General features: G+C 37.2%; 1 long non-coding RNA gene and 1 pseudogene across 3 annotated transcripts in view; one reads left to right on the forward strand and one right to left on the reverse strand.

Moving 5' to 3' along the window:
* Positions 1–3,157: 3,157 nt before the first annotated feature.
* LOC144304290 (uncharacterized) overlaps positions 3,158–16,976 on the reverse strand; it is an 84,960-nt gene continuing 71,141 nt past the window's right edge. The window contains exons 6-8 of one of the 3 annotated variants that reach the window (XR_013371208.1): positions 16,222–16,357; positions 4,386–4,577; positions 3,158–3,481 (exon numbers count right to left, since the gene is read on the reverse strand). This is a non-coding gene — a long non-coding RNA (uncharacterized LOC144304290). Of the gene's footprint in view, positions 3,482–4,385; positions 4,578–13,224; positions 15,029–16,221; positions 16,358–16,976 lie in introns of those variants that run through there. The other 2 variants (XR_013371209.1, XR_013371210.1) reach the window with 2 other exon arrangements.
* Positions 8,776–9,260, forward strand: LOC144304087 (large ribosomal subunit protein eL32 pseudogene; annotated as a pseudogene).

The raw sequence follows: 16,976 nt of genomic DNA on the forward strand, positions 1-16,976 counted from the left end.
TTACTGCTTGTGTCTTTCCTGCTTTAAGCAGTCACTTTTGCTCTCTTCTTTGCACTCAGAGTCCCCTTTAATATCTTGGGGTTGGTTTTCTAGTCACAAGCTCATTTAGTTTGTCTTGAAAACTCTTTATCTCTCCTTCTATTATGAATGATAGCCTTTCTGAGTAGAGTATTCTTGGCTGCAGAATTTTCCTATTCAGCACTTTAAATATATCAGGCCTCTGTCTTCTGGCTTGGAAAGTTTCTGCTGACAAATCTGCTAGGCTTATGGGTTTTCCCTTATGCATTAATGATTTCTTTTGTCTTGCTGCTTTTAAATTTTGTTCTTTACCACTATATTTTGCCAGTTTAATATGTCCTGGTGCCAGTCTGCTTTTGTTGATTCTGTTGGGGGTTCTCTGTGCCTCTTGAATATGGGTATGTGTTTCCTTCCACAGATTAGGGAAGTTCCAGTTATTATTTCTTCAAATAAATTTTCTGCCCCCTTTTCTGTCTTCTTCTGAGATTCCTATAACACAAATGTTATTACATTTTATGGAGTCACTAAATTTCCTAAGTCTATTCTCTTTTTGCATCATACTTTTCTCTCTCTTTTGTTCAGCTTGATTATTTTTCATTACTCTCTCTTCTAGGTCACTAATTCCTCTGCTTCTTCCATCCTGCTGTTTATTCCATTAAGTATGTTTCCATTTTCATTTATTGTACCCTTTATCTCTACTATGTTATTCCTTATGTCTGTGTTAAGGGTCTTATTCATGTCTTCTACTTCTCGAGTCCAGTGAGTATCATTATGATCATTGCTTTAAACTCTTTACTAGGCATGTGACTTATATCTATTTCATATAGACCTTTGGCTGTGGACTTGTCATGTTCTTTCATTTGGGATAAATTTCTCTGTTTCTTTATTCTGTCTGCCTCTCTTCTATTTCTGTGTGTTAAGAAAGTCAGCTGTGTCTTCTGCCCTTGAAAGTAATGACTTTATAAAGAGGAAGTACAGTGTCCCCTGTTCACCAGAACCCAGCACTTCAGGAGAATATCTTATATGTGTTGTTTATGCCCTGCTGTTATGTCTGAGTCACTTTTCCTTCACATACAGTCATCTGCACTGACTCTTTGCCTGTTGTGGGCTGTGCTTGTTCTCTGTGGTGCTAGTGGGACCCAGGGAGCACAGCTCTGTGAGAGGTGTGCTTGCTGGGGAACTTGAGAGCATGGTAGTGTTGTTAGCAAAATGTGTGCTTGGCCAATAGTTCTATGCTGGATCTCCTGAAGTGCTGGGGTTACTAGAGTCTGCACATTGGCAGCTAGTAGGCATAAGGCTGGTCACAGCACCTAATGGTGGCTGGGGACATGTTCCTGGGCATGTCTGGTGGTTTGGTCTGGTTCTGGGCAAGGCATGACATGGCCATAGCTATGCACCTGGTAGCCCCACACTAGGAGAGCAAGACACACAGGGTGACTGGGGAAACACAGCTAAGTGTGGCAGGGCAAATGAGCACAGCACTTGATGGCAGCTATATACTTGGTGGCTGGGCAGGGCACCCACTCAGCCTTAACAAAATTTGCCCTGAGTCCAGGGCTGAGACTAGCAGATTTGCAGTGTGTGAGTCCTCAGGAGAAATCATGGGTGTGGTGCACTACTAGCAGATTAGGTAGTATCTGTGTGGCCCCACCTCCAGCAGATGTCTATGCTTATGGGGAGAGACAGAGGAAAATAGTACCTGCCAGTTCTGTCATTTTTGGAGAAGGTCCCCCAACAAGCTCAGAAATCAATATAAACATCTGTCCCCCATTTGCCCCCAGCATTGTGTAAACTGCCATTTTTATGTTGCCTCTCCACATAGGCTGCTGTCTCTTTAAGGGTGGCACCCAGCTATCACTCACCGTCTAGGCTTGCCCAGTGCTGAGTCAGCTGACCGCCAAAGCTTCAGGTTTCAAGCCCCACTGGTTTTACAAATTCACAGAATTCAGCTCCTCTGGTTTTTAAAGCCAAAAGCTATGGGTATTAGTCTTCTCATGTGAGCTCCCTGGTGTGAAGGCCTGTTTCTCTACCTTCTTCCCATGTGCAGCCCCCTTCCTCCTGTGGGCACCCTCCCTCTACCTTTCTGATGTTCCTAAACTTTCAGATGCACTTCTCTTGTACATTTAAGTTGTGAAGTTTGCTCAGCCAGACTTCAGATGGCTCTCCAGTTTATTGACTTGGATGTGGATAATGTATAATTGAAAACAAGGGACAGAGTCAGCACAGAGTCCTCCTACTGCCATCTTCCCAAGCCCCTCCCACTCTTCAGTATATTCTAATATCTTCTGTCCTCTGGATTCCTTGTAAATTGGCAGTAATCTCAGTTCTGGTCAAAAATTTATTAATAAAATCATTTTCCTAGATTTTGTACCAGAAGATATTGCATAGGGCATAAAAAACTTAAAATTTATAACTGGACACAGGACTCTATTTTTTGTGAGAAAGAATACACACACGCATACACACACACACACACACACACACACACCCTTACTACCAAAATTAAACACAAGAAAATTAAGTAATCTTAACAACAAACGATAGGAACAACAAACAGAAATTAAACCGAGTATCAAAGAAGTGCAAAAACTTGAGATTCATTAAAGGCTTTCCAGTCATTTAAACTGAGGCTTACAGGGGATCCCTGAGTGGCCCAGCAGTTTAGCGCCTGCCTTTGGCCCAGGTTGTGATCCTGGAGTCCTGGGATCAAGTCCCACATCGGGCTCCCTGCATGGAGTCTGCTTCTCCCTCTGCCTGTGTCTCTGCCTTTCTGTGTGTGTGTGTGTGTGTGTCTCCCATGAATAAATAAATAAAACCTTTAAAAAAATAAATAAACTGAGGCTTAAATGTTCACAATTATATTTTTGATTTAAAGAAAATGAGTATTATGCCCTAGATTTTGGTTCAGCTTGCCTCAGCAACCACTAGAGGGAGGCCAAGATACATCTGAAAAAAATCACACTTAAAGTCTCAAACCTGGAAGATTTAATTTTTCCTTATGTTCTTTAAAAAAAAAGACAAAATTCCAGTTAAAATCTTTAAATAATTTATTTTGCATTTCACAAGCGCCTATCTTAAAGTCTCAAACCTGGAAGATTTAATTTTTCCTTATGTTCTTTAAAAAAAGAAAAAGACAAAATTCCAGTTAAAATCTTTAAATAATTTATTTTGCATTTCACAAGCGCCTATGACACTAAAGTAATTTTATATGTAGGATCTGTTTGCAGTATGGGGGAAAACATAGCCCTTGTGTGTTCTACACAAAGTACATGACACAAAATGTGCCTCTGAAGGCTTCCTTTTACGTCAGTCCTTTTTAAGACATTAAAAGGTACAAGAATCTAGGGATACTTCGGTGGCTCAGTTTGTTAAGCATCCTAATCTTGATTTCAGCTTAGGTTTTAATCTTGGTCTTGTGAGTTCAAGCACCTCACTGGGCTCCAGTGAGGGCTTATTTCTTTTACTTAAAAAAATAAAATAAAAATTAAATTAAAAATTTTAAAAAGGTATAAGAATCTAAATAGAAATCATTTCAATGGTTGAACAATTTTTTAGAAATTCTAAGTAATTTTTTAATTCAATACCCAACTCCTTTCCAAATCACAATTTTAAAACATTTAACTATAAAATAAACAAAGATATCCAACAAGTTCCTACTTTTCCAATGATGATTAATTTTTTTTGAGGGAATCAGAAAAGATAGCAAACTCTTTCCTCTAAAAGATAAGAATATTCCTTTGCTAGAGGGCTACACACAGGCTTCATCAGCCTTGTGGATAATCCAGCTGTTTCTTGTCCTACAAATAATTAACTAAAACATCAGAAATAACTTATCTCTCCTTTTTCCACAAAATATATACTCTCCTGATAATGCTTACACTTTATGTTAACATCACTCTTTATGTTTTACAACTCATTTTCACATGCTATTTTATTTATCCCCAAAATTTTATAATTGGAGATTATTGTACCCACTTTAAGGATACTCCAAGAAACAAGATATATTTTGCGAAGTTCCACAGCTGTAATTTGCATAAACAGAACTCATATCCAGAGCTTCTAAACTTCTAAAACTCAGGTACTCTGCAACTTTACTGATAATATCACTGCCAGGAATTTAGGTCCCCATGAACAAGCCTGTTTCTCATTGTCAACACCTGGAAGACTCTAAAAGCATCAAAGTGATGCTTATGCTTTTCATCTCAGTAATCTTTGCAAGGAACTAGGAAGGCCTGCACCGAATGGCCAGTCTTAGTACCAAATGGAAGATCCATCCTCAGGTTCCTTGGTTCTTCTAGAACAGAGGATTACAGCACAGTGCTGCAGCTGTTTGGGTTTATGGGGAGCAAGCCCAATGGAGTACTTACTTCCTTGATAGGCATACAGATGTGCAGAAGCTGGAGGGTTTTTTTCACGGCAATGAAAAGTGTGCCTTTGATCACTGATCATGAACATCTCTACTAGATGATGAGGGTAAGAGGAGGTATTAACCATAAACCAGAAGAAATAAAACTAGTCCAGGGCCAAGTGGTAGGCTGATGAATCTTTAACAAATAGCTCTGCCAGAGGAGACAAAATAAGGCCATTATTTGTACTTTGCCAAATAATGTATATCATGCCATGCCATGGTATATATACTCCCATCATGGCCAGTTTCAATCTACCAAGTATTTATGAATGTGGAGTTGAGAAGCCAGGCTAACAATCAGCTCTTGCACACCACTCCTCTAGCCCTGTGCTTAGAGCACCCCTACTCTGTCCTTCCTCTGACTATGTAAATATTAGATGCAGACCTAATGGGAAAACTCTACTCTTCTATGAATTTTTTGAGGATGGATTTTCCATGAGCACAGCTGGCTTCCAGGGCTATCCCTCACTTCTCCCAGGGTGTGGAGGGGAAAGTGAAGAACTTATTTATATGATTAGTGTGTTAAGGAGAAGAAACTGTGCAATAGGCTTCCTCCCCTTCCTCTCAGGTCTGCCTGTCAGAAGAGGGTGTGCTTTCTACTTTGACTATTGTCATGAGATAAAAGTCAATGACCTCATGTCATAATTTGCCCTGAACAGTTCTGACATTTCACCCTACCAGCACCTCCTTTAACTCTCTAAAGTATTTTGGTTTGGACAATAAATTATGTCACCTTGGGTAAAAGAGACTACCTCTACCAAGCAAGGCACCCTGGTTTCCAGGAGAAGGGCTGCCTACTTCCAGGTGCAGCCCAAAGAAAATAATTGCTACCATGAAACTGAGCCCCATTTTTGTTTCATCTACTTGACTCTATTTCTACCTCTAATTACGTTCCAAGGAAGTAACAACAGAGGAATTATTTTTGGATACCCTTAAAACTTCAACAAACTGAGTGCCATGAAAAGTTGTGGCTTCTGGACAAATAGAATGTAGAAGTCCATGGGCATAGATACAATGGAGATGAGTTTCATTCAAACGAGGACCCTTAAGCTTCCAAGTCTACATTAAGTAAACAAAGAATAAAGTTTTAATGAGAGTTGACCTATCAACAACCCTACCGTGTTAAAAGTTTATAATAAAATAGGGGTGAATTTCTCAGTTGTAAGTCACCACCACATATATGTAGGGTACATCATACTATTTATTGTTGCCTGAGCTTATTTAGGCTAGCTACAATTAGAAGGACCCTCTGAGCTCCAAATATCATTCTTATCCAACATTAACCCCTCTTTTTGCCCTATAAATAAACTCCAAACTTTCTTCAGCCCTTTAACTGTGTTTCTAAATAGAGTCAGCTGTTGAACACCAAAGCGGCACTCAGAGTAAGATAGCAAAGTTCTTGGTATTTGTGGTGCACTTAAATATGCATTATGTCAGAATGTGTCTCTAAACTACCTTCTTGTATGATGCTGAGTGAAGTAAGTCAATGGGAGAAGGACAAACATTGTATGTTCTCATTCATTTGGGGAATGTAAATAATAGTGAAAGGGAATATAAGGGAAGGGAGAAGAAATGTGTGGGAAATATCAGAAAGGGAGACAGAACATAAAGACTCCTAACTCTGGGAAACGAACTAGGGGTGATGGAAGGGGAGGAGGGGGGGTGGGGGTGAATGGGTGACGGGCACTGAGGGGGGCATTTGACGGGATGAGCACTGGGTGTTATTCTGTATGTTGGTAAATTGAACACCAATAAAAAATAAATTTATTATTAAAAAAATAAATAAATAAACTACCTTCTTGCCATAAATCAAAGTCCACCTGAGTGTATGTTTACATCAAATATGGAATTTATTATTTACTTTTTGAAGATGACATCCCATTACAAAGAATTCCAGCCTAGGATGCCCGGGTGGCTCAGGTTTTGAGCATCTGCCTTTGGCTCAGGGCATGATCCATGGATCCTGGGATCTAGTCCCACATCAGGCTCCAAGCAGGGAGCCTGCTTCTCACTCTGCCTATGTCTCTGCCTCTCTCTATTTGTCTCTCATGAATAAATAAATAAACATTTTTCCAAAGAAGACATAAAAATGGCCAATGGGTGCATGAAAAGGTGCTCAATATTGTTACCCATCAGGGGAATGCAAATCAAAACCACAATGAGATATCACCTCACAACTCTTAGGATGTCTATATCCTGTTGGAACTAGTATATAAATTCAATAAAGTTGCAGCATACAAAAGTCAGCTGCATTTCACTACACCAGCAATGAACTATAAGGAAGAGAACTTTTTTAAAGATCTTATTTACAATTGTATCAAAAAGAACAAAATACTTAGAAATAAACCTAACCAAGAAGGTGAAAGATCTGTATGCTGAAATCTGTAAGATGTTGGCAAAAGAAATCAAAAGTGACATGAGCAAATAGAAAGGCATTCTGAGGTCACGGATTGGAAGAATATTATTAATATGTCCATACTACTCAAAGCAATTTACAGATTTTTTAAAAAGATTTTATTTATTTACCCATGAAAGACACACAGAGAGAAAGGCAGAGACACAGGGAGAACCGGGCTCCATGCAGAATTCGATCTCGGGACTGCAGGATCATGCCCTGAGCCAAAGGCAGATGCTCAACCACTGAGCCACCCAGGCATCTCCAGATTTTTTTTTTTAAGATTTTATTTATTTATTCCTGAGACACACAGAGAGAGGCAGACACATAGGCAGAGGGAGAAGCAGGCTCCCTACGGGGAGCCTGATGTGGGACTCGATCCCAGGACCCCTGGATCATGCCCTGAGCCAAAAGCAGATGCTCAACCACTGAGCCACTAGGTGTCCCCAGTTTACAGATTTAATGCAATCCCTATCTAAATTCCAATGGCATTTTTCAGAAACAGAAAAAAATGCTAAAATTTGTATGGAACCACAGAAGATCCCAAATAGCCAAAGCAATCTTGAGAAAGGAAAACAACACTGAAGGTATCACACCTACTGATTTCAAACTATATTACAAAGCTATAGTAACCCTAACAGTATGGTATCGGCATAAAAACAGATAAATAGATCAGTGTAAGAACAGCTCAGAAATAAACCCATGCATATATGGGTCAATTAATTTATAACACAGGAGACAAAAACATGCATGGGGGAAGGATAATCTTTTTAATAAACAGTGTTGAGAAAACTGCATGACATATGCAAAGAAAACCTGGACCACTCCCTTACACCATGCACAAAAATCAATCCAAAATAGATTATAACACTGAAATTTGAGACCTAAAACTATAAAACTCCTAAAAGAAAATTTAAACTCTTCAACATGGTTTTGGCAATGATGTTTTTTGAATTGATATCAAAGCAAATGTTACAAAAGCAAAAATAAACAAGTGGAATTATATATCAAACTACAAGTCTTCTGCATTGCAAAGGAAATCATCAACAAAATAAAAAGGCAACTTACTGAATGGGAGAAGACACTTGTAAATGATATATTCAATGGGAGGTAAATATCCAAAATATATAAAGAACTCATACAACTCAACATAAAAAAAAAAAAAATCTGATTTAAAAATGAGCAGAGGACCTAAATAGACATTTCTCCAAAAAGACATACATACAGGGACACCAGGGTGGCTCAGTGATTGAGCATCTGCCTTGGGCTCAGGGCATGATCCCAGGGTCCTGGGATCGAGTCCCATGGTGGGCTCCCTACAGGGAGTCTGCTTCTCCCTCTGCCTGTGTCTCTGCCTCTGTGTGTGTGTGTGTGTGTGTGTGTGTGTCTCATGAATGAATGAATGAATGAATGAATAAATAAATAAATAAATAAAATCTTTAAAAAAAAAGACATACAACCTACAGACACATGAAAAGATGCTCAACATCACTAATCACCAGAGAAATACAAATCAAAACCACATCATTGTGGTATCCTTTCACATCAATCAAAATGGCTAGTATCAAAAGGACAAGAAATAGCAAGTGTTGGTGAGGATATGGAGAAGAAGGAACCCTCGTGTACTGTCAGTGAGAACGTAAATTGGTACAACTGTAGAAAACAGTATGGAGTTTCCTCAAAAAAATCAAAAATAGAAATACCATACAATATAGAAATTCAACTTCTGGATATTTACCCGAAGAAAATGAAAATACTCATTCAAAAAGATATATGCATCCCTGTATTTGATTTTGATTTTACTTATATCTGAAATATAAATAAATGAACAAACAAAGAAAAAACAGAAACAGACTCGTAAATATGGAGAACAAACTAGTGTTTGCCAGAGGGAGGGTGGTAGGAGGATAGGCAAAATAGGTGAAAAGGATTAAGAAGTACAAATTTAGGCAGCCATCAATTGCTGGGCATCATGGCTGCCCTCAGACCTCCGGTGAAGCCCAAGATTGTTAAAAAGAGGACCAAGAAGTTCATCCGCAACCAGTCAGACCCATATGTCAAAATTAAGCACAACTGGCGGAAACCCAGAGGCATTGACAATAGGGTAGGCAGAAGATTCAAGGGCCAGATCTTGATGCCCAACACTGGTTACGGGAGCAACAAGAAAACAAAGCACATGCTGCCCAATGGCTTCCGGAAGTTCCTGGTCCACAATATCAAGGAGCTTGAGGTGCTGCTGATGTGCAACAAATCTTAATGTGCAGAGATTGCTCACAATGTATCTTCCAAAAACTGCAAAGCCATTATGGAAAGAGCAGCCCAGCTGGCCATCAGAGTCACCAATCCCAATGCCAGGCTGCATAGCGAAGAAAATGAATAGACAGCTTATGTGCATGTCATATTTGTGTTAATAAAACCATAAAACTAAAAAAAAAAAAAGGAAGTACAAATTTACAGTTATAAGATAAATAAGTCACAGGGACAAAAAGTCCAGTATAGTAAATAGAATCAATAATATCATAAATAACTTTCACTGCAATAGATGTTAATCACACTTGTGGTGAGCATAGTATAACATATAGAGTTGTCAAATCACTATATTGCACACCTGAAGCTAATACAATATTGTTTGTCAATTATATTTCAACTAAAAATAAAAATTTTTTAAATATATATAACATCATTAAAAAGAAAGAAAATGTGGTGTACACACACACACACACACACACAAACACACACACAATGAAATTCTATTCATTCTTTTAAATAAAAGGAAATCCTGCATTTTACCACAACATGGATAGATCTTGAGGGTATTATGCTAAGTAAAATAAGCCAGACAGAGAAAGACAAAGTTCAATAAGCCAGAGAGAATGGTATCAATTATATGTGGAATCTTTTTCTAAAAAGTCAAACTCATAGAAACAATGAGTAGAACAGTTGGTTGCCAGGGGCTGGGGGGAGGGTGAAGAAAATGGAAAGAAGTAGGTAAAAGGTTCAGACTTCCAGTTACAAATAAGTAAGTTCTAAGGATCTAATGTCTAGCATGGTAACTATAGTCAATAATACTATATTGTGTAAACCAAATTTGCTAAGAGATTAGATATTAAGCATTCTTGAAACAATTTTTTTAAAAATTTAAAAAAAATAATTACTACTAGATGTCCACATCCTTTTGCAATTAGAATTTTGTAAAGTGAAATACTCCTTTCAAGCATGTTAGCTACCGTCTATGCTTTTAAACTCCTCCCAATCGGTATCCAGTTAACAGCGAAGTAAGTGGACCTTGGGATAACAACACACAGAGAGACATACTCAGAGAGCACAAGACAGAAAGTTGCACAAAACCAAAGTGGATCTGTATTCTGTTAATGTAATCAAACACTGAAAAGAAGATTTACACTGTCCTGGCTCTACCTATGATCATCAGTGGCTGAGTTGTATGCATACCAAGAACATAGGCCTCAGGGTGGGGAGAAATGCGGCAAGACTGATTCCAAAAAATTCTCCTGATGATCTTGTTAGTTTGGCCATTTTCTTGCCAGGACCACAAATACACACCCATTGGCTGTGCCTCTAGATCATGAAATGAAGTGGAAATGTGTCCGTTGTTCAGTCAATATTAACAAGACAAAAGGCCACTCATATAATTCATAGTCCAAAGAGGGTTTGTTTTGCTTTAATTATTGATTTTGATTTCTTGCTATAGCCAATAGCATTATCCAAACTATTCAACATCTTAGTCTCTTCCTTAATAATAAAACTTTGATTTTATTCCAAATAGTGATATGTCCAACTAAATTACTGCATTTATTAACCTCCCCTGTAATAAGGACTGCTGATAAATGTTAAGTGGGCCTTTAGAGAAGACAGACAACTAGAATATTTTTGTCCCTCCCGCTTCCTTGCCTGGAACATGTGTACGTGATGTCTGGAACCCTAGCAACCATTTTGGTTCCTAAGACAACCTCAGGGATAGAAACCACATATTATGGATGGTAGAAAAAAAAAGAGAAACATCTTGGGTCCTTGATGCTACTTTGGACACCCCATACAAACCTGAAATATTTCTTCCGCCTTCCTTTTTTTTTTTAAGATTTTATTTATTTATTCATGAGAGACAGAGAGGGAGAGGCAGAGACACAGGCAGAGTGAGAAGCAGGCCCCATGCAGGAAGCCTGACGTGGCACTCAATCCTGGAACTCCAGGATCATGCCCTGGGCTGAAGGCGGGCACTAAACCACTGAGCCACCCAGGGATCCCTTCAGCCTTCCTTTATGAAAGAAAAATAGAATCCCATCTTTTTGGATTCCTATCTGTGTTACTAGCAGTTGAAAGAAATTTACAACTGATAAGCCAGCTATCCAAAACACTCATATTACCTGATAATTGCTCAATATTCACTTCATTTTGGTTTATGAAACAAAGCTTTAAAACTAGCCATAATAGTTATGGTAATTCAATTCTCAAACAAAAAATCAGGTCACACAACAAGAATAGTTTGAATCCACTAATGGGAGAAGCACATCAGCTCATTTGAAATCAAGGCTGTGCAATAACACCCAGGTCATATGATTCTATTAGAGTTCTTGAGTTCAGGCATGTAGCAGTAATCCTAACCTGATCTCCCACTTCATCAGGAAAAAGATAAATTTGGGTACTTGGTGATATACACTATCATAACCAGAAGCTGCAGTTTAATACCTAATATCCAAAATTAATTTCACAAAGGGTTCTGGGCCTCTTGAAATTTACATTCCCCCATTAACATTGGTTATTTTGTAGCAATTACACCTATGCTTCTCTTTCTGGACTCAGAAGAAGCATTATTAGTACCTTATCCTATAGAATTCGGTTCTATATATCTAATATTTGACTCACCTAAGCCCCCTATATCGATTTCCCTCAGAAAAGATAATAATACATACCTTTCTTCTAAGGTGTATAGTGATGTTTAGTTAATGTTTAAAAAGTATTTAGTAATCTGCAGATGAAAGATGTTACAGAAGCATAAAGTAATATCATTAATCTGAGTCATCAGTTGACCTTATTAGATATGCAAAATGAAAGCTATGTTACTACAACTAAAAGAGTTATGAATACACATTAGGTCAAATAAGAATCTCAGAACAACTTAAATCTATGTATTACATCTACAAAGCAAACACGGGAAACTTATTATTATTAGAGCAATATGCTTTTTTCTGTAATAACTACTTAAAACTTTTAAGAATATAAACTGATTAGAAAATTAGTATAATAATAAAAACAAGATATCTCTAGTAAACACCCCAAATCTTTATATTTTAATATGAAGATAAAGATTCAATCTGCAGTGATTTGAAACCATACACCGTGAAAAAAAGAAAATTTACTCTTTGTGAGTGAAACTAGCAATAGTAACCTGAATCTCATAGATTTAAACAATAAATTGACAATTTAGTTCAATTGATGTTTCTTGAGTTCAAATGTGCACTATGTTGAGGTGTGTGCTATTTTATATACAATCCTCAACAATTTTCAACTAAGTATACAGCTATATTTATATGATAATAAGTACATATTAATATTTTATATATTTCTGAACCAAGGTATTATTTATAATATATATATTGTTTTGACATATAAAACTAAAATATCATCTTATTGTGTGACATTGGGCTCTTCTTCAAGCTCTTTTTAAGTTCTTTTTTTTTTTTCAGAGTATGAAGAAGGGTTTTAATATCTTTTTAAGTTCTATATCCTAATGCCCACTTGCTTGTGTAGCAGAAAGAAAATTAGGAAATAGGAGGTCCTCAATGATGACAGGAATTAATTCTCTTGCAATTAGTTGGGGTAAATTCATACTATCCCTCCATAGCTTACCTATAAGCTGTGGGCCTATAGTTTCAAAGAAAATGAAGTCTTAAGAGGGAAAACACAACAGACACACAAACAAATATACATGCATGCACACACACATTACTGTGCAAAGAACAAATTCCATGGCAGTTACAAGAAACTAACCAACAGGGTTCATCATTACATTGTGTCAGAGAATGAAATGATGACTGTATTTCACTCAGAAAGTACATTGTTGAACTTTTCTGCCAACTTCCCTAACAATTTGATCAATTTGGAAATTTGTGATCTGAACAGGTTTACAGGGACGGTAAAGAAGACTCGCATCCATTTCGTTCCTCCAAAGCATAAAGTAAACATTCTCCTGAGTTGAAAGTAAAGATAGTTTTTGGAATGATTAATCCCTTTCGAAAAAAAAAAAGTAGGTCATTGCATCACAGGACTGTAGAGACTTTTAAAGGTCAACAAATTTAATGACATCTTAACCAGTCCAGATATAAAATCACAGAGATTATTTTCTTTTTTTAAAAGATTTTATTTATTTATTCATGAGAGACAGAGACACAGGCAGATAGAGAAGCAGCTCCCCTCAAGGAGCCTGATGTGGGACTCAATCCCGGATCCCAGGATCAGGACCTGAGCCAAAGGCAGATACTCAACCTCTGAGCCATCCAGGCATCCCAAGATTATTTTCTTCTACTTCTTTGATGACTCCTTTTCTCATGTCCATTCCTTTTGTTCTTCCTCAAATGTGTCATGACCCATGTTTACAAACTAAATGTCCCCAAAATAGTCATCACCTTTTTCCATTGTCACATATTTTTTAAATATGTTATATGAATTAAAATGTTAAGAATCCTTATCTTACCATATGGTAGAAAATGAATATCTCCCACCTCATGCCTAATATCTTCATACATTCTAAGAATGTTTACATTATTTTGAGTCACTTCTTCAAATTTCTTGCTTCTATTGAATTCTCAAGCGTCATCTCTTGTGAGTGTTTCCTTAGCCTTACTCTGTATTGATTCAACATGGAATACTTCCCACTAATTTCCCTAAAGCAATTTAATAAGATCTATATAACTGTGATCATACATCTTCATTGAAGTTTCAGTGACAACATGAGATAAGAGGGTATAGTATATCACAGCACAGCATAGCCAAAGGTTTCAAATAGAATTATTTCTGTTCAAAGGTGCATTTTTCCCATTTTAATGTATTTGGAATTTTTCTATTTCCTACATTTAATATCTTGCCATATTTTGTCCTGAAAAGCTTTTATTAAATGGACAGTATATCATTATCCATGATATCCTAAAATCAAAGAGATGTGATTAAAAGTCCAAAGTCACACCCACAATCAGAAACTTACCATTGATCATCTCACTTGCAGTCTTGCAGTCCTAGCTCCTGTCCCATTTCCACTCCAACATCTACTCCATTCCCTCCTATTTTTCCCCATCTCTCAATTTTTCCCAGGTCCTGGACTTTCACAAAAGGACTGTTACTCTTTTTTCCTCCAGACTACTTCAAACTTCCTCCAGACTACTTCAAATTTCATAAATCTTGTTTATTTGTCTTTATATCACCACTAGACCACTCTTAGCATGCTTTGAGTTTTATTGTCCACTGCAATATGGTCCATGAAGATGACTGACTAAACAAAAATTTTCACTTTGAGGAATTTTCTTGATACCTTTTGTTTATTTTCTTTCCTTTTTGTCAATTTGTTTAAAAACTGAGATATAATTGACATAAAACATTATATAAGTTTAAAGTATATAACATGTTTATTTTATAAATTTATATATTGCAATGTGATTATCATAGCACTAGCCAACACCTCTATCACATCACATAATTAACAGTTCTTTCATGCGGTAAGAACATTTAAAATCTCAGTAGCTTTCAAATGTACATCTCCTCTCCCAACCCTACCAATTTTTGAAATTGACATTCCTACTGTATAGAATTCTTCCAGCACCTACAATTAATATTCTTCTCTTTTTACATTCTTTCCCTTGCAATTCTTATCCAGTTTGATAGCACCTGGCTCTCACATTTTAATCTTCAACTTTCATCACCCTTCTATATTCTAGACTTACATTTCCATTCTGAAAGACATCTTTACCAAAACTTCCCATGACACCTCAAAGTTAGCACATAAAGGAAAATAAGGAATTTTTTGCAAGATTGTTACTTTGTGTGAATCATCAATATAGACTACAAAGCAAAGTAACAAAGGTTTATTCTGAAGAACTCCAGGATCCATTTGCCAAGACCTCCAAAAATGTGAATTGACTTTCTGCCAGTCAGAAGATTATGATTCACCAAGTGCCTCTGGAGTCTCAAAGGAGGGACTGCTGATAGAAGATCATAAAAAAAATAATTGAAAGGTAAGCATTGGGATCAACCCAGATGTCTAGAACTTCAAAGCCATGATGTACAAGATTAAAGATATCATCCTCTGTTCCTGAACATTTCTATTAATGGAATTATAATTTTCCTAATCATAGAATTTTTAAAAATTTAGTTTTGACTCTTGTCTCTACCTCTTCCTATATTTCTTCAATTGTCTAATTCTCTCAATTCAGACTCTGAAACAATTTTTCCATTCCCACCTTTGCTACCCCATACTCTTTTAATAAAATGGGCATCTAAAATGTACAGATTTGTTTCGATTTAATCTAATCCTTCTCATCTACTGCTACCAACAGACAGATTTTCATAAAGCACAATGCTGATGATATCACTTCCCTATAAAATCTTCAAAGGCTGTTTATTGCCTACAAAATTGTGTATACACTCTTTAGTAACCTTATCGTTGCCAAATCCAAGGGTCAGTTCTCAGTCTTAATTTTATTCAACCAATCAGAAACATTTGACAATCTCTAGCCTGGATTTCTTCAGTTTGGTTCTCTGCTTCAACCCTTACCTGATAATTTATTTCATAAACAGCCACAGTGATAGTTTTAAAACATAAGTCAGATTATGTCCCTATTCTAATTACATCTCTCCAATTGCTTCTTTCTATTTCACATAGGATAACATTCAAAGCACTTACAATGGCCTGCAAGACCTTATATGATGTGGCTGGCTTCCCACTACCTTTCTGACATTGTTCTCTATCATAATCTTCCAACTCTCTAAACCCTACTCTAGCCATATCTCTCTTCTTATTATTACTCAAGTACAAGGAACATGATCCCACTTCAGGGCCTTTGCAAGAGCAGTTCCCTTGACCTGAGTGCTCTTTGCCTGAGAGCTGCATGGCTCTAAAGCATTCAAAGGTCTATTCAAATGTCACTGCACTAAAGAGTTTCTCTCTCCATTCTATTTGAGTAACAATCTTCTTAGCTTACCCAGGCCCTCTCTATTCTCCATTACACTTAACACCATTTGAAATGTTATAGTTCTGTATGTATTATTTTTGTCTGTCTCTTGCCACTAGAAGAATGTCTGGCAGGAAGAGTTTTGTTTCTTTCACAGCTATATTCCCAGAGTCCAATAGAGCACCTTGGCCTTAGTTCAATAAATATCTGCTCAATGGGGGTACCTGGGTGGCTCAGTGGTTGTGCATCTGCCTTTGGCTCAGGTCATGATTCCAGGGTCCTGGGATGGAGTCCCACATCAGGCTCCCTGTAGGAAACCTGCTTCTCCCTCTTCCTCTGTCTCTGTCTCTGTCTTCGTGTCTCCCAAAAAAAAACAAATATATATATATATATATATATATATATTCAATGAATGAGAAAATATCTTACAAAATGACCCTCCTTACAGAAACCTTATGCTAGCCCAGTAGAACTCAATCTGTGGGTGAAGGATCTGGGAGGTATTGAAGTAATGTAAAGGGGTCTGTGAATCCACACAATTTCAATGAATGTCTTGTAAACATTTCTAATACACACACACACACACACACACACACTTTATTTTAAAACATTAACTTGGATGCCTGGGTGGCTTAGCGGTTAAGCACATGCCTTTGGCCCAGGGCATGATCCTGGAGTCCCAGGATCCAGTCCCACATCGGGCTCCCTGCATGGAATCTGCTTCTTCCTCTGCCTATTCTCTCTATGTCTCTCATGAATAAATAAATGAGAAAAAATCATTAAAAAATCATTAACTTAAAGTATATTTTATCATTATATATTTTGTCAACCAAAAGATACTAATAATGCAGTCACTATTACTGCAGTAGTAGGGGCCTACTGATTTTTTTCATATTGACAGAAGATCCTCACAAAAATATTAGGAACCCTATGACACTAGCCAAATGAAACCACTGTCTTTTCTCTGCCTTATCCATAA

The sequence above is a fragment of the Canis aureus genome, chromosome 33 (genome assembly GCF_053574225.1).
Source record: "Canis aureus isolate CA01 chromosome 33, VMU_Caureus_v.1.0, whole genome shotgun sequence".
Classification (NCBI taxonomy): Eukaryota; Metazoa; Chordata; class Mammalia; order Carnivora; family Canidae; genus Canis; species Canis aureus.